The sequence below is a fragment of the Bombina bombina genome, chromosome 2 (assembly GCF_027579735.1).
Source record: "Bombina bombina isolate aBomBom1 chromosome 2, aBomBom1.pri, whole genome shotgun sequence".
Classification (NCBI taxonomy): Eukaryota; Metazoa; Chordata; class Amphibia; order Anura; family Bombinatoridae; genus Bombina; species Bombina bombina.
The window spans coordinates 116,668,812-116,693,149 of NC_069500.1; positions in this window are offsets into that span (position 1 = coordinate 116,668,812).

Below are 24,338 nucleotides of genomic sequence, written 5' to 3' on the forward strand. Positions count from 1 at the left end.
AAAAGATAGACAATGCCTTTACTACCCATTCCTCAGCTTTGCACAACCGATATTGTTATATTAATATACTTTATAACAATTAAACCTCTACATTTCTGCCTGTTTCTAAGACCCTAAAGACAGCCTCTTATCACAAACTTTTTTATTAGCTTTTCATAACAAGAGACTGCCAGTTAATGTGGGTCATTTAGATAACATTGTGCTCACGCCCGTGGAGTTGTAGTTGACACAGCACTAATTGTGTAAAATGCAAGTCAATAGAAAATAAATAAATAGTCATGTGATCAGGGGGCTGTCAAAAGAGGCTTAGATACAAGGTAATCACAGAGTTTAAAAGTGTATAAATATGCGGGGTGTGGCCAGGCGGCAGCCATGTCAGACTGAAAATATTAAAGCTCTGAGGAATGCCGACTTAATCCGCCAATTATCTTTGGAACTCTCTACAATCCACTTAGAATAATAATATATCTAGTTTTCTGAAACTATTGCCAACCAGAATGTACTTTTTTTTTGCTACGCTACAAATTTAGTGAGCTGATCTGGGCTCTGGGGATCTTAGAGGGAGGCCTAACATGGAGATTTCAACATCCTCCACTGGCTTCTCGGGTAAAACTGAAGCGACAGATCTGCTTAGCTATATATCTTTAAATGCTCACAGGAGAGAATATCAGCTACCCTCACAATATTTTTTATGTCTAACCGTATTATAACAGACTATGAGCAGGAGACCATGAAGGAAAATCTAACCACTGCAATAGGCCTTCTAAAAGGACTAGGACAGTTGATGACTACCAGATACAGCCAGCTCATTGCCAGTATACGCTCACCAGACACATATGAAGATAGCATCAACACCCCTATCACATGAGAGGAGATGCCTGTGGAGCAGCTACAGGAAGTACAAAATGCTGATGCTCCAGTACATTTTGGGATTTGCGCTAACACAGCACAGCGTGTTACTGTAAATACCTCTAGTTCTCTAATGACCCCTGCTTCGGAGGATGCAGCTGGTCCGCTGGAGTGGAGTGAGTGTTTCTCCTGCGAACAGATAGAGGTTGATTCAGGTCTTTTTTCTACGCCTGCAACTTCTAGGACTCCTAAGAGGCTACAGCTTACTGCATCGCTGCTAGCTCAACCTACCACACTGGAGAAATCTTCAGGAGTCTCCTCCAGAATCTTACTGATCCAAGTAAGTTACTTCCCCAAGGAAGAAAACTATCAGTACCTTGCAATGGACATACAGAGCACTATGGACATTGGGAAAGTATTGCCACCACAATGCAGCCTTGATGAGTGCGGTGTGGGTTAACAAGGGACTTCGCAAACATACTGGGGGCAATGTTCAACAGCTCCAAGGAGAATGACTTTAAGGATAATTCTAAAAATGTTGCCTTTAACATTAGAGCTGCTGCTTTTATGTTCTCTCTAGGTTTACTTCTATAATTTTAAGAAACGCTAACGGCTAGATTACGAGTTTTGCGGTAAGCTGAAAAAGCAGAGTTAACAGGTCCTAACGCTGCTTTTTCACTACCGCTGCTATTACGAGTCTTGCAGGTTTAGGGGCATCGCACACTTTTTTGGCCTTACCGCAAATCGACTTACATAAACTTCGTAAACCCTTTTTTCTATGAGACTTCCATAGCTCCGGTATTACGAGTCTGTCCTGGGAGGCCAAAAAGTGAGCGGTACAGCCTCTACCTCCAAGATTCCTAACGCATTCTCAAGTTAGTAGTTATGAGTTTTACACTACAACGTCGTAGCATAAAACTCATAACTAAAGGGCTAAAAAGTACACTAACACCCATAAACTACCTATTAACCCCTAAACCGAGGCCCTCCCGCATCACAAACACTATAATAAAAATTTTAACCCCTAATCTGCCGCTCCGGACATCGCCGCCACTATAATAAACATATGAACCCCCAAACTGCGGCACTCCCGCCTCGCAAACACTAGTTAAATAATATTAACCCATAATCTTCCACCCCTAACATCGCCGCCACCTACATTAAATTTATTAACCCCTAATCTGCCTCCCCTAACATCGCCACCACCTACATTATATTTATTAACCTCTAATCTTCCGTTCCGGACATCGCCGCAACCTACATTATATTTATTAACCCCTAATCTGCTGCCCCCAACATCGCCGCCACCTACCTACATTTATTAACCCCTAATCTGCCGCCCCCAACGTCGCCGTCACTATATTAAATTTATTAACCCCTAAACCTAAGTCTAACCCTAACCCTAACACCCCCTAACTTAAATATAATTTAAATAAATCTAAATAAAATTACTATCATTAACTACATTATTCCTATTTAAAACTAAATACTTACCTATAAAATAAACCCGAAGCTAGCTGCAATATAACTAATAGTTACTTTGTATCTAGCTTAGGGTTTATTTTTATTTTACAGGCAAGTTTGTATTTATTTTAACTAGGTAGAATAGTTACTAAATAGTTATTAACTATTTAATAACTACCTAGCTAAAATAAATACAAATTTACTTGTAAAATAAAACCTAACCTATGTTACAATAACACCTAACACTACACTACATTTAAATAAATTACCTACATTAAATACAATTAAATAAATTAAATTAGCTAAATCACAAACAAAAAAACACTAAATTACAGAAAATAAAAAACAAATTACAGATCTTTAAACTAAGTACACCAAATCTAAGAGCCCTATCAAAATAAAAAAGCCCCCCCAAAATAAAAAAACCTAGCCTAAACTAAACTACCAATAGCCCTTAAAAGGGCCTTTTGCTGGGCAAGAAATCAGCTCTTTTTCCTGTAAAAAAAAATACAAATACCCCCCCAACAGTAAAACCCACCACCCACACAACCAACCCCCCAAATAAAATACTAACTAAAAAAAACTAAGCTCCCCATTGCTGTGAAAAGAGCATTTGGATGGGCATTGCCCTTAAAAGGGCATTTAGCTCTATTGCAGGCTCAAAGCCCTGACCTAAAAAATAAACCCACCCAATACACCCTTAAAAAAATCCTGACACTAACCCCCGAAAATTCACTTACCGGGAGAAGTCTTCATCCAAGCAGCAAGATGTCTTCAATGAAGCTGGCAGAAGTGGTCCTCCAGACGGGCAGAAGTCTTCATCCAGATGGCATCTTCTATCTTCATCCTTCCAGTGCCGAGCGGGTCCATCTTCAAGACATCCGACGCGGAGCATCCTCTTCAAACGATGGCTTTTTCGTAATGAATATCTCTTTAAGTGACATCATCCAAGATGGCGTCCCTTAGATTCCGATTGGCTGATAGAATTCTATCAGCCAATCGGAATTGAGGTAGAAAAAATCATATTGGCTAAGTGTATCAGCCAATAGGATTGAGCTTGCATTCCATTGGCTGATTGAAACAGCCAATAGAATGCAAGCTCAATCCTATTGGCTGATCCAATCAGCCAATAGGATTTTTCCTACCTTAATTCCGATTGGCTGATAGAATCCTATCAGCCAATCGGAATCTAAGGGACGCCATCTTGGATAACGTCACTTAAAGAGATATTCATTACAAAGAAGCCATCGTTTGAAGAGGATGCTCCACGTCAGATGTCTTGAAGATGGACCCGCTCCACGCCGGAAGGATGAAGATAGAAGATGCCGTCTGGATGAAGACTTCTGCCCGTCTGGAGGACCACTTCTGCCCGTCTAGAGGACCACTTCTGCCGGCTTTGTTGAGGACATCTTGCCGCTTGGATGAAGACTTCTCACAGTAAGTGAATCTTCGGGGGTTAGTGTTAGGATTTTTTTATGGGTGTATTGGGTGGGTTTCTTTTTTAGGTTAGGGCTTTGGGCCTGCAATAGAGCTAAATGCCCTTTTAAGGGCAATGCCCATCCAAATGCCCTTTTCAGGGTAATAGGGAGCTTAGGTTTTTTTAGTTAGTATTTTATTTGGGGGGTTGGTTGTGTGGGTGGTGGGTTTAACTGTTGGGGGGTGTTTGTATTTTTTTTTTTACAGGAAAAAGAGCTGATTTCTTTGGGGCAATGCCCCGCAAAAGGCCCTTTTAAGGGCTATTGGTAGTTTAGTTTAGGCTAGGGTTTTTTTTTTATTTTGGTGGGGTTTATTTTGATAGGGCTATTAGATTAGGTGTAATTAGTTTAAAGATCTGTAATTTGTTTTTTATTTTCTGTAATTTAGTGTTTGGTTTTTTTTGTGATTTAGCTAATTAAATTTAATTTATTTAATTGTATTTAATGTAGGTAATTTATTTAATTGTAGTATTAGGTGTTAGTGTAACTTAGGTTAGGTTTTATTTTACAGGTAAATTTGTATTTATTTTAGCTAGGTAGTTATTAAATAGTTAATAACTATTCTACCTAGTTAAAATAAATACAAACTTGCCTGTAAAATAAAAATAAACCCTAAGACCTGCCCAGGTATCACCTCTTATTGGCAAGATATCCAACTGGCAATTGAACAGGCTCTACGTATTAAATTATCACTAGACCCCACAGTAAGTTGAGATTTAGACTAATGATTATAATGCTTAACTGTGCCAGGAGACTTATTCCAAGGCATTGGAAATTGATAAAAGTACCTTCTCTGTCAGATTGGAAATCTTTGGTCACTCAGACATTAACAATGGAAAAATACCACTATATTTCCACAAAGAGGTTAGATGATTTTCTAAATATTAACTTTATCTGGGAGGAGTACTGTCATTTGGGGGAGTAATATTTCTTTGTAATTTTATTTAACATTTATGTAATGAGCAGTGGGATCATACTCATCGAGAGACACGTTCTTATCAATACATGCAAAGCCCAGTTTACTACTAGAGATGTGTTAGTGAAAGCATAGCGTACTTATACATTTACAGTACATTATATTTGTCTTGACCTGAATGTCATACTAATATTATTGATGTAGACACTGTATACCCTCTTGTACTGTGATATTTTTATATGTCATTCCTTGTATGGCAATTTTTGTTTTGTTTTGTTTTATGTTTACTAAATAAAGAAAATTTTAAAAAAAACAACAACAAAAAACCCTAAGCTAGATACAATGTAACTATTAGTTATATTGTAGCTAGCTTCGAGTTTATTTTATAGGTATTTAGTTTTAAATAGGAATAATGTAGTTAATGATAGTAATTTTATTTAGATTTATTTAAATTATATTTCAATTAGGGGTGTTAGGGTTAGGGTTAGACTTAGATTTAGGGGTTAATAAATTTAATATAGTTGCGGCGACATTGGGGGCGGGAGATTAGGGGTTAATAAGTGTAGGTAGGTTGCAGTGACATTGGGGGCAGGAGATTAGGGGTTAATAAATATAATGTAGGTGTCGGCGTTGTTGGGGGCAGCAGATTAGGGGTTAATAAGTATAATGAAGGTGGCGGCGATGTCCGGAGCGGCAGATTAGGGGTAATAAGAATAATGTAGGTGTCAGCGATGTCTGGGCGGCAGATTAGGGGTTAATAAGTGTAAGATTAGGGGTGTTTAGACTCGGGGTTCATGTTAGGGTGTTAGGTGTAAACATAAAATGTGTTTCCCCATAGGAATCAATGGGGCTGCGTTACTGAGTTTTACGCTGCTTTATTGCAGTTGTTAGACTTTTTCTCAGCCGGCTCTCCTCATTGATGTCTAAGGGGAAATCGTGCACAAGCACGTACGACCAGCTCACCGCTGACTTAAGCAGCGCTGGTATTGGAGTGCGGTATGGAGCTCAATTTTGCTCTACGTTCACTTCTTGCCTTTTAACGCCGGGTTTCAGAAAACCTGTAATACCAGCGCTGCAGGTAAGTGAGCGGTGAGAAAAAACTGCTCGTTAGCACCGCACAGTTCCTAACGCAAAACTCGTAATCTACCCGTAAATGTTTAATAGAAATGATTAGGTCTCCATAGCATATTGCTTCCACTGTCTATTATTGGTGTCTGTTGCTCATAACAATTTACCATTTGGCTCAGTGATGGGTTGTTCTGTTTCTTATAGGTTTATTATGTTCTCAGCTGGGAAGTTTGTTATGTTGACATAAGAGATTGTTCCTTTAATTACCTTTCCTTTCACAGAACAATTTGAGATAAGGATGCCACTACTAAACCTATAACCTAGCTGGCTATTGTATATATAGATATGCAGATATAAGGCAGCTACTGCTTCTATATAGAGACACTTACTAAGTAGTTAGATGTCACTAGACTATGCAGACACACTTTACAGCTTTACTTCTATCTAACTGCTGTTCTGATGGGAGAGGAACCTTTCATATGCCTGCTGCTACATGCCACTATTCCCAGATTCCCCTGTTATCTTTTGGGATATTGTTTATGTGTTGGGACAGGAATCTCCTGATCTAGTGTAGTACCAGACTCCTCTTTGCTTCATATACTGTACTTACATCGTATGTTTAATAGTCTGCTAAAACTATCTACATAAATATTGCTCCAAGAACAGATATATAAACATGGAGATTAGTGGCTTTACTAATATGAGCTGCGTTCGGCTCTTCATAGACAATATTTATTTTTATATATATATATATATATATATATATATATATATATAGATAGATAGATAGATAGATAGATAGATAGATAGATAGATAGATAGATAGATATGATATTTAAATAACTCCAATAGACAGGGAAACCTGTGTCTGTTTGTAGCGTTTTATGACAGCTAATGAGAAAACTACTAGCAAGTAGTAGATAACTCTACCCACAGCGCTAATAAGCTAAAACCAGGTACATGGAATATATATCAAATAATATATGTTGCAAATCAAAAGATAAAATGTAAAATTAGCTCTCAAATTTAAAAAGTATCAAAATACACAATGTATTAATATACAGACGTATATATATATATATATATATATATATATATATATATATATATATATATATATGATCAGACGTATATATAAAAACAGATAAAAACAAATAAAATGAAACAAATGACAAAATACAAATTTAAATAAACTGAATGACCCAAATGAACCGATGTGGGGATAAAAAGTGTAGTATCTGCGAGTCACTCTGAAGCTGGAGTCCAAATCAGAAGCCAGATGACTGGTAGTTTTTCATCAGATCAAAGTTGGAGCTTTTCTAAGTACAGGTAGAAAATCCTTTATCCAAGCTGCTTGGAACCAGAAAAGGTTTGGGTTTCGCAATATTTGTATCTTGATTAGGCTTGCATCCTATCTGCAAAGCGTTTTATGACATCCACATACCCAGTCATATCTACTCTCATACTGCTTAAATTCAGGTAGAAAACAACTAATATAACCTATAACTTGTCTCCTACCTTATATTATCTTACTATCCTAAGCTATGTAGCTGGGGCGATTCCGCTTTTTAACAGGACCCTAAAAGAGACCCTCCAGATATGCTAGTTTACTTAAGTCATCAAACCCATTGGGGTCACAAGTGTGGCTATCATGTCTCGCTCATCTTTCCTAGCCAAATGGTCCATAAGTGGCCATCTAAATAGTCATTTACGAAATACTATTATTATTATAAAATGTAGGTCCATATTTGTCATTCATCCTCCTCCTTGCTTATAAACTTGTTTATTGTTCAACTGACATTGTACCATTTATGTTACATGGTATTTGTTGTACATTTTCTTTATTGCAAAACCTCAATAAAAGAATTTAAAAAAAAAAGTGTATTAATATTACTGTGTTGGTTATGCAAAACTGGGGAATGGGTAATAAAGGGATTTTATATCTTTACAAATACAAATTTTAGAGTTGACTGGCCCTTTAACTTGACTAACTTACTTCCACTCTATCTTTATATAATATATATATATATTTATTGACTGAGCCATAGAACACAGTTTTCTTCCATAATATTGTGACAACAGTGATGTTTCTACTACAGGAAGGTCACGACTGAAATTATTACACTTGCAGCAATATTGGCATTGTAGGCAAGTCATGTTGCCTAACCCTAGCTGAAAGCCAAAACCCTGCCCATCATAAATACAATCCCAACCAAAACCTTACCCTCAACCCTCAGTGCAACCATTTCCCTACCTATAAGCTAAACCCCTGCCCTAACCTAACCCCAAAACAACCCCAACCCTAAACAAACCCTAACTCTAACCAAGCATAACTCACCCCCAAATGCAACACTAGCCCTAACTGTAAGGCAAATCCCTGCCCTAACATAACCCTAACCACACCCCTAAACCCAACAAAACCTTAACTCCAAACCCATCTCAACCCCCAATACAACCCTATCCCTAAATGTAAGCCAAACCCCTGCCCTAACTTAAACCTAAGCACACACCCTAATCCCCAACCCTAACTCAACCCCCAATGAAACAATTTGCCTAAATTTAAATTAATCCCCTGCCCTAACATAAATCTAATCACAACCCCAACCCTAAACCCAACCAAGGGCTCCATTCATTAAGCAGTGGTTGCTGCTTCGGAGCCCCATCATTTCAGGTCCGCCTGAAACGTAAGTTAAGAAGCAGTAGTCGTAAGACCGCTGCTCCTTAACTTGTCCGCCACCTTTTAGGTGGCAGACTGAAATAATCTAGAGAAAAAATAAAAAATTATGTAAAGCTCACTTCACCTCAACGTATTGCCAAACAACTTATAGTGCAACCTAGAAGGAAATTTATATATATACATAAAAGGAGAGAGTAGATCAAACAGGATCGTTGAGATCTAAAAGTATAGGCAAAACAACACCTATAAGTCAAAATGATGATAAGATAAGACAAGACAAGATACAGACGATCTATGCAAGAATAATCAGATACATTTAATAAAGATACATATATATATAGACATAGAAACATTAAAAACATACAAGTCTGGGGTCCCCATTAGTCAATTAATATAAGGATATGGCCAATTAAGTAACCAAAGTGGTGCACCACCTACTGTATGCTTTATATAGCGATTTATGGTCAGAGAAAGTATCGAAAACTTGCTTGAAAAGGATAAGCGAAGCAAACAAGCATTAATGCATAAGTGTTAGCAGGCTCAGCAAAGCAGTCAATGCCAGTAAAGTTCCTCAGTTTAAGCTGAATAATGATAGCGTGATGCAGAAAGTAATAAAGTATCAGCATAAAGCAGGACAAATCCACAAGCAGTTGTTAAATCTTCAGACAACCTGACATATCCTTACAAAGTCACAGTCTATTACCCTCAATATGTGGCAAAGATAGAAGATGTATAGTCCATTCATTCAAAGAATCAGAGGTACTGCACTTTCAGATAGTATTGAAGCAGAACGCATCCAGCGTTATATCCGGTAAACGGGTCAGGTGAATACTTATCCACATGTAGTCCGTCACCAGCAGGGAATGTTCCACAAGCCACAAGCCACCGAGGGTAATCAGAATGAGCAGGGGATCCCCCGAACAGGTAAATGTAGCGACAAACCAACGTGTCCCTGTGCACGTTTCACTCCGCTCTCATGGTCGCTCAGAGCTTCTTCCAGGTTGTTGTGACGTCACCCCAGCGAGGTTGCTATTTATTGGATACAGGTGTCACACAAGGATCATTTAACTATTAATAGCAAAAAGGCTCAATACGTAGACTGCATAAGTGTTGCATTGATGTGACCGTGTAATGGCTCCTTAAGAATCCCGGCAGTTTGCTGAGCATTACGACGTGACACCTGTATCCAGTAAATAGCAACCTCGCTGGGGTGACGTCACAACCCGGAAGAAGCTCATAGCGACCACAAGAGCAGAGTGAAACGCGCACAGCGACGCGTTGGTTTGTTGCTACATTTACCTGTTCGGGGGATCCCCTGCTCATTCTGATTACCCTCGATGGCTTGTGGCTTGTGAAACATTCCCAGCTGGTGACGGACTGTTTGTGGATAAGTATTCACCTGACCGGTTTACCGGATATAATGCTGGATGCGTTCTGCTTCAATACTATCTGAAAGTGCAGTACCTCTGGTTCTTTGAATGAATGGACTATACATCTTCTATCTTTGCCACATATTGAGGGTAATAGACTGTGACTTTGTAAGAATATGTCAGGTTGTCTGAAGATTTAACAACTGCTTGTGGATTTGTCCTGCTTTATGCTGATACTTTATTACTTTCTGCATCACGCTATCATTATTCAGCTTAAACTGGAGAACTTTACTAGCATTGACTGCTTTGCTGAGCCTGCTAACACTTATGCATAAATGCTTGTTTGCTTCGCTTATCCTTTTCAAGCAAGTTTTGGATATTTTCTCTGACCATAAATCGATATATAAAGCATAGGTGGTGCACCACTTTGGTTACTTTATTGGCCATATCCTTATATTAATTGACTAATGGGGACCCCTGACTTGTTTTTCTTTAATGTTTCTATATCTATATATATGTATCTTTATTAAATGTATCTGATTATTCTTGCATAGATCGTCTGTATCTTTTCTTGTCTTATCTTATCATCATTTTGACTTATAGGTGCTGTTTTGCCTAGACTTTTAGATCTCACTGATCCTGTGAGAAATCATCCAGATCCGATATGATCAGGATGATTGATGGCCCCTGCTAGTGGCCAGTTGGCCGCCAATGAGCAGGGGGCGGCATTGCACATTTCACCAGAAATGCTTGTGTAATGTGAAATGCCAACAGCGTATGCTGTCAGCATTTAGCGAGGTCGAGCGGGAATGATTGATTCAATGTTGTCTTACAGCGCTGAAAGTGTGGACCTATAGCTCCTGTCTATAGTGGGTCCCCAGATACCCACTTGTAGAAAGATGTGTCAAAAGGTGGTTAGAAAGGAGCGCCAAATAGTGGCGAGGTCTGATGCGATATAGGTGTAAAAATATGGTATTTCGTCTGAAAAAATGTATAGCACTATGGCTCAGCTACAATTATGGTGGTTGTGCTGTATAGATGTATAGGTTTTGAAATCTAGATTTGAAATCTAAGAGTGGCACAGTTGGTACGTAAAAGTATTTAATACATATTAAACATTTAAAACAAGGGTATCGTTTAAAATATACTTTAGCAGAACGGCAGGAAATAATGTATAAAAACACATAAACACATAAACATCTATAAAAACACGCGTGTTTGGCTTATTAGCTGTATGTATAATGTCTCATGAAGATCGTCTGATATGTAATTGTATTAACATAGATCAGGAAATAATAATAATAAAAAACAAATAATGTCCAATAGTCCCTTCTCAAAGTTAAGAGATATATAAAAAAGGTTTTCCCATGTGTATCCAAAAAAAAATAAACTGTCCAATTTAAGTGTTGTCCAAAACCGTGATATAAATGAGTAGTGCAAGTCCGGAAAATTCGAAAGTTCTATTAAAAAAGCTTCTCAAAAAACATTTCAAAAAAACATTTCAAAAAAACATTTCAAAAAAAGCACATTAAGAACAATACAGACAATGTTCCAACAAAAGCCTTGTCTAAGTTATACTGAGACAAATGTGAACCATTTCGATGTACAGAGGAGCACTTCCGGCCCAACACTTCCGGTATCACATTTTTGGCGCGAAATTTTGGCGCAAAATTTGGCGCAATTTCAGTGCAATATGATTGGTTAGAGAGAGGTATAAAGTCTCCAGCTCACCCACACCATACTATAGTCTTGATAAAGGCCTCTCTTGTGGGCCGAAACGCGTTGACAGAGCTATGGTGAGCTATTTATTCCTTGATTATTGAATTATAATACAGTATTACACTATTGTTATTATCCTTTATTTTCAGGTTTTGAAGATTCCCTAGGATTATTTTTATTTCTATTTTTGTATTTTGCCTATTTTTATTTTTATTTTTATATTCATTCATTATATTTTTTTTGCTTCTTATTCAACAAATAATTTTTTTACATGGAAGTATAACCCCTCCACCAAAGACCCCTTTTAGGGATCACTCTCACTAGTTTGTGCACATACTAATTACTTATTTTTTTGGTTTTTTACCTTTTGGATATTTTACATTTTTATGGACTTATCTTTATCACTATTTTGGATTGAATTCACGGATTTATTTTTTGTCACCATTTTTGATAGAACTTTTTGAACTTCCAGATTATCTACCTCCATTAAATGTTTTTTTGAAATGTTTTTTGAAAAGCTTTTTTAATAGAACTTTCGAATTTTCCGGACTTGCACTACTCATTTATATCACGGTTTTGGACAACACTTAAATTGGACAGTTTATTTTTTTGGATACACATGGGAAAACCTTTTTTATATATCTCTTAACTTTGAGAAGGGACTATTGGACATTATTTGTTTTTTATTATTATTATTTCCTGATCTATGTTAATACAATTACATATCAGACGATCTTCATGAGACATTATACATACAGCTAATAAGCCAAAACACGCGTGTTTTTATAGATGTTTATGTGTTTATGTGTTTTTATACATTATTTCCTGCCGTTCTGCTAAAGTATATTTTAAACGATACCCTTGTTTTAAATGTTTAATATGTATTAAATACTTTTACGTACCAACTGTGCCACTCTTAGATTTCAAATCTAGATTTCAAAACCTATACATCTATACAGCACAACCACCATAATTGTAGCTGAGCCATAGTGCTATACATTTTTTCAGACGAAATACCATATTTTTACAACTATATCGCATCAGACCTCGCCACTATTTGGCGCTCCTTTCTAACGACCTTTCGAGCGGGAATGATTCACCACAGCGAAATATGTCCGCTCGACTGTTGTTAAATCTACCCCCAAATGCAAAACCTCAACCTTAACTCAACCCTTAGTTGTTGTGACGTCACCCCAGCGAGGTTGCTATTTATTGGATACAGGTGTCACACAAGGATCATTTAACTATTAATAGCAAAAAGGCTCAATACGTAGACTGCATAAGTGTTGCATTGATGTGACCGTGTAATGGCTCCTTAAGAATCCCGGCAGTTTGCTGAGCATTACGACGTGACACCTGTATCCAGTAAATAGCAACCTCGCTGGGGTGACGTCACAACCCGGAAGAAGCTCAGAGCGACCACAAGAGCAGAGTGAAACGCGCACAGCGACGCGTTGGTTTGTTGCTACATTTACCTGTTCGGGGGATCCCCTGCTCATTCTGATTACCCTCGATGGCTTGTGGCTTGTGAAACATTCCCAGCTGGTGACGGACTGTTTGTGGATAAGTATTCACCTGACCGGTTTACCGGATATAATGCTGGATGCGTTCTGCTTCAATACTATCTGAAAGTGCAGTACCTCTGGTTCTTTGAATGAATGGACTATACATCTTCTATCTTTGCCACATATTGAGGGTAATAGACTGTGACTTTGTAAGAATATGTCAGGTTGTCTGAAGATTTAACAACTGCTTGTGGATTTGTCCTGCTTTATGCTGATACTTTATTACTTTCTGCATCACGCTATCATTATTCAGCTTAAACTGGAGAACTTTACTAGCATTGACTGCTTTGCTGAGCCTGCTAACACTTATGCATAAATGCTTGTTTGCTTCGCTTATCCTTTTCAAGCAAGTTTTGGATATTTTCTCTGACCATAAATCGATATATAAAGCATAGGTGGTGCACCACTTTGGTTACTTTATTGGCCATATCCTTATATTAATTGACTAATGGGGACCCCTGACTTGTTTTTCTTTAATGTTTCTATATCTATATATATGTATCTTTATTAAATGTATCTGATTATTCTTGCATAGATCGTCTGTATCTTTTCTTGTCTTATCTTATCATCATTTTGACTTATAGGTGCTGTTTTGCCTAGACTTTTAGATCTCACTGATCCTGTGAGAAATCATCCAGATCCGATATGATCAGGATGATTGATGGCCCCTGCTAGTGGCCAGTTGGCCGCCAATGAGCAGGGGGCGGCATTGCACATTTCACCAGAAATGCTTGTGTAATGTGAAATGCCAACAGCGTATGCTGTCAGCATTTAGCGAGGTCGAGCGGGAATGATTGATTCAATGTTGTCTTACAGCGCTGAAAGTGTGGACCTATAGCTCCTGTCTATAGTGGGTCCCCAGATACCCACTTGTAGAAAGATGTGTCAAAAGGTGGTTAGAAAGGAGCGCCAAATAGTGGCGAGGTCTGATGCGATATAGGTGTAAAAATATGGTATTTCGTCTGAAAAAATGTATAGCACTATGGCTCAGCTACAATTATGGTGGTTGTGCTGTATAGATGTATAGGTTTTGAAATCTAGATTTGAAATCTAAGAGTGGCACAGTTGGTACGTAAAAGTATTTAATACATATTAAACATTTAAAACAAGGGTATCGTTTAAAATATACTTTAGCAGAACGGCAGGAAATAATGTATAAAAACACATAAACACATAAACATCTATAAAAACACGCGTGTTTGGCTTATTAGCTGTATGTATAATGTCTCATGAAGATCGTCTGATATGTAATTGTATTAACATAGATCAGGAAATAATAATAATAAAAAACAAATAATGTCCAATAGTCCCTTCTCAAAGTTAAGAGATATATAAAAAAGGTTTTCCCATGTGTATCCAAAAAAAAATAAACTGTCCAATTTAAGTGTTGTCCAAAACCGTGATATAAATGAGTAGTGCAAGTCCGGAAAATTCGAAAGTTCTATTAAAAAAGCTTCTCAAAAAACATTTCAAAAAAACATTTCAAAAAAACATTTCAAAAAAAGCACATTAAGAACAATACAGACAATGTTCCAACAAAAGCCTTGTCTAAGTTATACTGAGACAAATGTGAACCATTTCGATGTACAGAGGAGCACTTCCGGCCCAACACTTCCGGTATCACATTTTTGGCGCGAAATTTTGGCGCAAAATTTGGCGCAATTTCAGTGCAATATGATTGGTTAGAGAGAGGTATAAAGTCTCCAGCTCACCCACACCATACTATAGTCTTGATAAAGGCCTCTCTTGTGGGCCGAAACGCGTTGACAGAGCTATGGTGAGCTATTTATTCCTTGATTATTGAATTATAATACAGTATTACACTATTGTTATTATCCTTTATTTTCAGGTTTTGAAGATTCCCTAGGATTATTTTTATTTCTATTTTTGTATTTTGCCTATTTTTATTTTTATTTTTATATTCATTCATTATATTTTTTTTGCTTCTTATTCAACAAATAATTTTTTTACATGGAAGTATAACCCCTCCACCAAAGACCCCTTTTAGGGATCACTCTCACTAGTTTGTGCACATACTAATTACTTATTTTTTTGGTTTTTTACCTTTTGGATATTTTACATTTTTATGGACTTATCTTTATCACTATTTTGGATTGAATTCACGGATTTATTTTTTGTCACCATTTTTGATAGAACTTTTTGAACTTCCAGATTATCTACCTCCATTAAATGTTTTTTTGAAATGTTTTTTGAAAAGCTTTTTTAATAGAACTTTCGAATTTTCCGGACTTGCACTACTCATTTATATCACGGTTTTGGACAACACTTAAATTGGACAGTTTATTTTTTTGGATACACATGGGAAAACCTTTTTTATATATCTCTTAACTTTGAGAAGGGACTATTGGACATTATTTGTTTTTTATTATTATTATTTCCTGATCTATGTTAATACAATTACATATCAGACGATCTTCATGAGACATTATACATACAGCTAATAAGCCAAACACGCGTGTTTTTATAGATGTTTATGTGTTTATGTGTTTTTATACATTATTTCCTGCCGTTCTGCTAAAGTATATTTTAAACGATACCCTTGTTTTAAATGTTTAATATGTATTAAATACTTTTACGTACCAACTGTGCCACTCTTAGATTTCAAATCTAGATTTCAAAACCTATACATCTATACAGCACAACCACCATAATTGTAGCTGAGCCATAGTGCTATACATTTTTTCAGACGAAATACCATATTTTTACACCTATATCGCATCAGACCTCGCCACTATTTGGCGCTCCTTTCTAACGACCTTTCGAGCGGGAATGATTCACCACAGCGAAATATGTCCGCTCGACTGTTGTTAAATCTACCCCCAAATGCAAAACCTCAACCTTAACTCAACCCTTAGTGCAACCCTATCCCTAACTGTAACCCAAACTCCGGTTCTATACATAATTCTAACCACAACTTCAACCCTAAGCTCAACCAAACCCTAACCCCAACTATAAGCCAATACTGTTACCAATTATATATTATAAGAATTAAATGAGTAAGAGGATTTCGGAGGCAGCTATACTCTCCAAATGTTTCATTTATTCATTTTATTACAAATAAATGATTTCTGGTGGTATAGTGTGGGTGCATAATAACCCATGAATGCATCCCTGGTGAGTAAGATAATGCAAAGGCACATATGAGCTCAGATGCATGGGGTGGGGAGGCTGGGGTAAATATTTCTCATTGCTGAGGGCAACAATACACCTAAATACAGCATGTGGTCACAACACTGTCACATTGGAAACACATCACCATGGTATTTCCCTACTTGCATTTACCTCCACCATAATTGTGCATGTAACAGGCCCATCATTTAGTTATTAGTAAAACAATTGTGTAAAAGTCTAAAACAACAAACAAGTTAGAACATGTTCTTTGTATACTGCCGGACAACTCATCTTATTGTTTTATTAAACTTGAATACATTAAAGGGACATGAAACACAGATATTCTTTCTTTCATTATTCAGATAGAGCATACAAAGTTAAATAACTTTCCAATGTATTTATATTATCTAATTTGTTGAAATGTATACCTAGGTAGGCTCAGAAGTTGCTGATTGGTGGCTGCTCATATATGCCTCTTGTCATTGGTTTTAAGCTAGCTCCCAGTAGTGCATTACTACTCCTTCAACAAAGGATACCAAGAGAATAAAGCAAAATAGATCAATTAGAAAGTTGCTTAAAATTGAATGTTCTATCTGAATCTTGAAAAAAAATGTGGGGGTGTTTATGTCGATTTCAATTAATTAATAAAGTAAAGTTAATCAATCCCTTAATTTCACTGTTTGCTTTATACATTGTTAGTGTATTTAATAAATATACTAATTAGAAAGACCAATTAGTGAATATAAATGTATAGAGGGAGAGAGCAAAAATCTTGACCAAATAAAGTTTTATAGTTTAATTTAATTTGTTATTTATTAATTTAATTTAAATTGTTATTTCACTACATACTTGCTTGATGTATTTTCTTGAAATAACTCAGAGCAAACCATCTGGACAGATTTCATATGAAACCATACAACTTGTATTCACTGGCTTAAAATAACTCATATTTATGAAAGATGAGAAATCTATTTTTATTTTTTCTTTCTTTTCAGGCAGCCTTTTATTACCTAGCATTTAAAAGAAAAATTGCTCACTTTTCAACATGTACAGAATTAAGCAAACACACATTAAATGTTTGAAAAAAAATATCTCTGCATATGGAATAGCTTTTTTTCCATGACACTTATACACACAGACTAATTATATATATATATTTTTTATCATCTTTGTCTCATAAATTTTTTCACACAGTAGTATTGCCAAATGGTGTAGCTGACAGCACTAACCTATAATTAACTCTCAGCCAACAATGTTTCATAACCACCTTTTATGTAGCAGATAGATAATAGGAACAGTTGTGGCTTTTATCATTTGACATCACTAGGGGTGTTTATATTAACCATATGTTTCATTGGGTATCAAATTGTAAGACAGTGTGGAGACAAATTTGTAGTAAATTATTAACCATGGGGCACAATTTTGATGTAAGATCTTAAAGGGACATGAAACCCAAAAATGTTCTTTCATGATTCAGATAGAGAATACAATTTTAAACAACTTTCCAATTTACTTCTATTATTTAATTTGTTTCCTTCTCTTGTTATCCTTTGCTGAAATGTTTATCTAGGCAAGCTCAGGAGCAGAAGAGAACCTAGGTTCTAGCTGTTGATTGGTGCCTGCATATATATATCGATTGTGATTGGCTAACCCATGTGTTCAGTTAGAAACCATTAGTGCATTGCTGCTCCTTCAACAAACGATACCAAGAGAATGAAACAAATGAGATAATAAACATAAATTAGAAAGTTGTTTAAAATTGTATTGTCTATCTGAATCATGAAAGAACTTTTTTGGGTTTTATGTCCCTTTAACAATATTCAATTTGTATGTTCCCAGGAGGGAAAATACAGGGCAATTACTTTATATTTTTGTTCCTCATGTAATCAATGAATAAATTATAATTTACTGACACGGAGACTGATGGGAGGAAAGTTAAATTCATATCTTAAAGCTAACATGACCTTTCTCTGAGCAATATAAAATTGGCTGCTTTTGTGTCAACAATATAATACTGGGAGTGCCAAACCGTTGTTAGTTGGAGCTCTGAAATTCCTGATGGATTTATTTTTTTATTATTTTGTTCTTATGCTAAATGTTTGAACATACAAATACAATCATTACAGCTCTAGCTCATTAGAACTTATCATTTTATCATTAGTGAACATATATAGATATGCATTTACCTCCTGCAATAGGGATAAACACATATAAAGTGCCCCTCAGGAGCTGTTCACTCTCGCAGGACACAGGCAGCGATTGAAAGGGTCATGTAACTCTCATAGATGATGTCCTGCAGATGTCTCTTAATGGAAATTTAAAACATAAATCCTATATCACCCCTCACCTACACTGCATACAAGAAAACTAGAAAAATGTGTGCACACCCTTACCTGAACTTTTACCTTCTAACACCTAAAGCTATAATACTATTGTGGAGGATTGCAGCATGTAAAGGGGCATAATACTCATATGTTATCACTCGGGTTGTCAGGTGTCCAGTATTCAAGCGTTCAGTATTTTAGCCGACTGTCCAATAAAATCTTTACAAAAATACTGAACACTTAAATGTCCATTTTTTTAAAGTCTCTGAGTGTTAACTAAATGTAAAAACCTTCTATGTCTCAGTCAAAAAGATAAAATGTTCAACGCTCAAACATTCTGGATTTCTGCGGTAAGTCATGTAGCAATGGCTAAAGAATGAATGCGCAAAACACAAAGCGAGCGTGCAAAAGGATTATTTGCGAGTCCATACTATACATCAGCGCTTACTTACAAAGCGCAAATAAATTTAACACGCGGCAAGATAGTGCGACTTTAGAGCTCTGGTTAACTGTTACACTCAACTAAAAAGTTGCACAAATCTAAAAACATTTTTATGGAAATTGCATCAAAAAGTTATAAGGGCTCAAAGATAGGACTTCAATGGACTTTAACAAAGAGATTCATACTGTTACATATTTATGTCTAAATATGTACAGTATATGTATGTGTGTGTGTATGTATATATATATATATATATATATGTGTGTGTATATATATATATATATATATATATATATATATTTATATGTGTGTGTGTTTATATATATATTTGTGTGTGTGTGTGTGTGTAAGTGTATATGTATAAATATGTACATATATAAATACATAAATACAGATGTATATATTGATACCTATATATCTATATGAATATATACAGGTATATATATATATATATATATACAGGTAGCCCTCAGTTTACACCGGGGTTAGGTTCCAGAATGAATGGTTGTAAATTGAAACCGTTGTAAATTGAAACCCAGTTTGTAGTGTAAGTCAATGGGAAGTGAGGGAGTTAGGTTCCAGGCCCCTCTCAAAATTGGCACAAGTAACACCTAATGCATTATTTTGAAAGCTTTGAAATCAAGACTTTAAATGCTAAACAGCATTATAAACCTAATAAAATAATCACACAACACAGAATATATAATTAAACTAAGTTAAATGAACAAAAACATTTGCTAAACACCATTATAAACCTAATAAAATAATCAGACAACACAGACTTCACTTGCATTTTTCTGCAAACAGTTCTTTCTATGCATTCCAATTTGGACTGATTTATAGACAGGAAGATCTTGTTCCTTTGAAATCTGCTTGATAGCTCAGGTCTGGTTAAACTGATTAATTTCCGGTGGCTTGACTTTGCTGCAACACAAGCGGACAGCTCCACCTACTGGCTATTTTAATAAATGCACTGCTTCTCAATGCTTTTCAATAGCAGTCACATGACTGGAAAAAAAGGTTGTTATTCTGAAACGGTGTAAATTGAACCGTTGTAAAACGAGGGCCATCTGTATATATATATATATGTGTGTGTGTGTGCGTATATATATATATATATATATATATATATATATATATATATATATATATATATATATATATATGTGTGTGTGTGTGTTTATATATATATATATATATATATATATACATGTGTGTGTGTGTGTATATATATATATATATATATGTGTGTGTGTGTGTGTGTGTGTTTATATATGTATATATGTATTTACAGACTCTATATAGTCATATATATAAGTGCATTGGAGCCCTTTGGAATCAAGTAGCTGACAGAGGGGTAGTATGTATGTATATACTAGAAGACGATGAACAGGCAGGCACATGGTTATAGAGACACCTAAGGACCCAAGAACAGTGCTATAATTCATGCTTACTCCTTTCCTTCTGAAGCTATCACAGACCAATCCTGCACTGAAATGCAAATCCATCCGAAAAAGATGCTATGCTGGGAATTATTTAGCAACTTACAGAGCCAGCCATTGTGAGAAGGATCATTTTAATGTGGCAAAAAGTGGGACTAAACCTTACCTGGCTAGCAGACACAGCAAGGCAAGTGAGAGGCAGGGCAGGACTGACCCTGCTTCATGCACAAATAATGATGCAGATAACTGGTCAGGGCTAAGGCAACCAACCCCTATACCACAACTGGCCTGGCTCACTTGGCATATGTCACCTGCGAGTCCCAGGGCTAGCATCCTTATTGGATGCTAAAAGTCCCTTTTTTTCAACTTTTCACAGTTAGGCTGCATCCCTTAAAGGGACATAAAACAAGTTGAGATAGAGACAAAATATAATAATATGTACATTAATTACTTTACATGTAAATTTATACTGCAGTGCCTCGCCATTAACCCTTTCTTTTAAGTTTCTGAATTGTACAGCTCTAACTCGCCCCACACAATTCCTTTTATGGCTGAAGCTATATCCATTGTTGTTTTGATAAAATGCACAAATGAATAGAGATTATCTGCTGGAGCATGCCTAGAAGCTGTGAAATACAATGCCTAAACACTGATACGAGGGGTGGAGCACAGTGTCCAGACAGCATGGCTATTTTAAGTATTTTTACTTAGATTTGAAAATTATTTTAAAATACTTCCCAACAATTTTTAAAAAACTTTCTATGCAAACTATTGTTACTTAATTATGCACTGATCTCAACCTGTTTAATGGCACTTTAAGTTTAGAACTTCCAGTTAAGCTCCCCTTTAATCTCTTCCTAGAGAAATATGGCTGATATGGTGTGGCAAGACCAACAGTAGGCCACAATGAACATATGGGTTTTGTCTGCTCGAAGTGTCTGTTCAAAGTATTTTTGGCTACACTTTGATTTGGGATCGGATTCGGACCAAATTATTATAGTTTAAGAAATTTCTCCTCTCTGAAAGGTATACGTAAAGAACAAAACACACAAAGGGTATAAGAAGCACTATCACAAAAAAACAGCCTATAGATATACTTATTATAGATAATATAAAACAGTCATAAAAATGATACTTTAGTATCTTTAAAACATTATAATTGAGGAAGCTTCACAAACTTGACTCTTAAACGGAGTAGTCCCCAAATGAATAGTCAATACTCAATGTCTCAATTTCTGAGCAGTGCTGCTGTAAAGGTGGCTGGTTCGTTCCTTTTAGGCAAGCGTAAAATTAAATCTGCAGGATGTAAAAATAAAACAGCGAAACCCAAGACTCAAATGTATTTATTCAAACAAGTTTGCGCGCAAAAGATAAAAACAAACTTACTAGAAGTATGTAGAGGAATTACATATCAAAAGAAAGTCCTCCTATGCAGTTCTCAATCCGCTGCAACGTTATGTCCCTACCCAGGTTTCATTGCTGTAATCCGTGCAACGGCTTGTTCAAATGCTCTACTTCGGAGTTTGGAGATTACGAATGGCGCGCTAACAGTTATGCATGAACAATAAGGGGTTTATCGTGGCGGTTTGCAAACGCCAGATGTAGGGAGTGTACTACAAGTTGAAAGTAAAGGCAATCGATTTAGCGCAATTGAATTTAATGAGTGCAGCGATAGCGTGACCTCAGAACTCTGGTTAACTGTTATGCTCAAATAAAAAGTGTCACAAATACACTCATAAGAACAATATCTAATAAAAAATATTCAAAAAAAATATTGCATAAAAAAGTTTTAAGGACTCAAAGATATGAGGTCTAAGGTGTTAAAAAATAAAAGGCTGGTAAGAAATACATATATATATATATATATATATATATATATATATATATATATATATATATATATATATATATATGTCTAAATATGTATGTAAGTGAATAATGAAGAAGAATGTTCGGTTTCCTTAAAACTCAAACTTTATTGGAAAATTAAATCCATATGATGGGCACTATGCGAGAGTGTGACAACCCCTGATGACGTCATCACCCAATACTGCTGAGAGCAGGAGGGAGACGCCGAGAATGACGCCGTAGAGGTGAGGATGGTACAGTCTGTGATTTCCATATAGATATATACAGATATATATAGGAGTATGTATTTAAAAATACTTAGAACATATTTTTTGCTGTGTGCAGAACATTGGAATGTATAATATTTACAGTAATACACAATATATCACTTTATTAAATATGAATATTGCATGAATATGAGTTTTCATGTTTTCATCTACTTAAAGGGACACTAAACCCAATTTTTTTCTTTAATGATTCAGAAAGAGCATGCAATTTTAAGCAACTTTCTAATTTACTCCTACTATCAATTTTTCTTTGTTTTCTTGCTATCTTTATTTGAAAAGCACAAATCTAAGTATAGGAGCTGGCCCATATTTGGTTCAGCACCTGGGTAGCGTTTGCTGATTGCTGGCTAAATGTAGCCACCAATCAGCAAATGCTACCCAGGGTCTGAACCAAAAATGGGCCGGCTCCTAAGCTTGGATTTCTCCTTTTTTAAAATAAAGATACCAAGAGAACGAACAAAAATTGATAATAGGAGTAAACTAGAAAGTTATTTAAAATTGAATGCTCTATATAAATCATGAAAGAAAAAATTTGGGTTTAGTATCCCTTTAAGTAGATGAAAACATAAAAACTCATATTCATGCAATATTCATATTTAATAAAGTGATATGTTGTATATTACTGTAAATATTATACATTCAAATGTTATGCACACAGCAAAAAAATATGTATTTTTAAATCCATTGATATATCTGTATATATCTATAACTATATATAATCATATATATAAATATATATATATATATATATATATGAATAAATATATATTTGTGCAAAAATACATCAGATATAAATAGAAATATCTATTTATGTCTAAATACATCATATTCTTCTATGTGAAAAAAATTGGAAAAAAAAATTGGAATTCATATTTTCAAGTCGGGTTATCGCACTTGAGAAAATGTGATCGATTTCTTGCTTCATTGACTTCTATGGGGGAAAATGTTTACACGGTCACAATATACTAATTTCTACTTTTTGCGTGCATCGTGTTAGTATGCGAGTGAAAACTTTTTACTTGTAATACAAGCGTGCGAAAGAGAGCACAAAATACCGATCCACTCGTAATCTGGCCCATAGTAAGATAATAACATGGTAGATGAAGGCCCAGTCTTCAGAGGGAGGGGATCATGTTCTGCTTCAGTATGTCACAGTACATGTTGGAATTCATGGTTCCCTCAATGAACTGTAGTTCCCCAGTGCTGGCAACACTCATGCAGGCCCAGACCATGACACTCCCACCACTATGCTTGACTGTAGGCAAGACACACTTGTCTTTGTACTCCTCACCTATTTGCCGCCACACACGCTTGACACTATCTGAACCAAAGTTGATCTTGGTCTCATCCGACCTCAGGACAGGGTTCCAGTAATCAATGTCCTTAGTCTGCTTGTCTTCAGAAAACCGTTTGTGGGCTTTCTTGTGCATCATCTTTAGAAGAGGCTTCCTTCTGGGACGACAGCCATGCAGAGCAATTTGATGCAGTGTGCGGCGTATTGGTCTGAGCACTGACAGGCTGACCCCCCACCCCTTCAACCTCTGCAGCAATGCTGGCAGAACTCATATGTCTATTTCACAAAGACAAGCTCTGGTTATGACGCTGAGCATGTGCATTCAACTCCTTTGGTCGACCATGGCGAAGTCTGTTCTGAGTGGAACCTGTCTTGTGAAACCGCTGTATGGTCTTGCCCACCATGCTGCAGCTCAGTTTCAGGGTCTTGGCAATCTTCTTATAGCCTAGGCCATCTTTATGTAGAG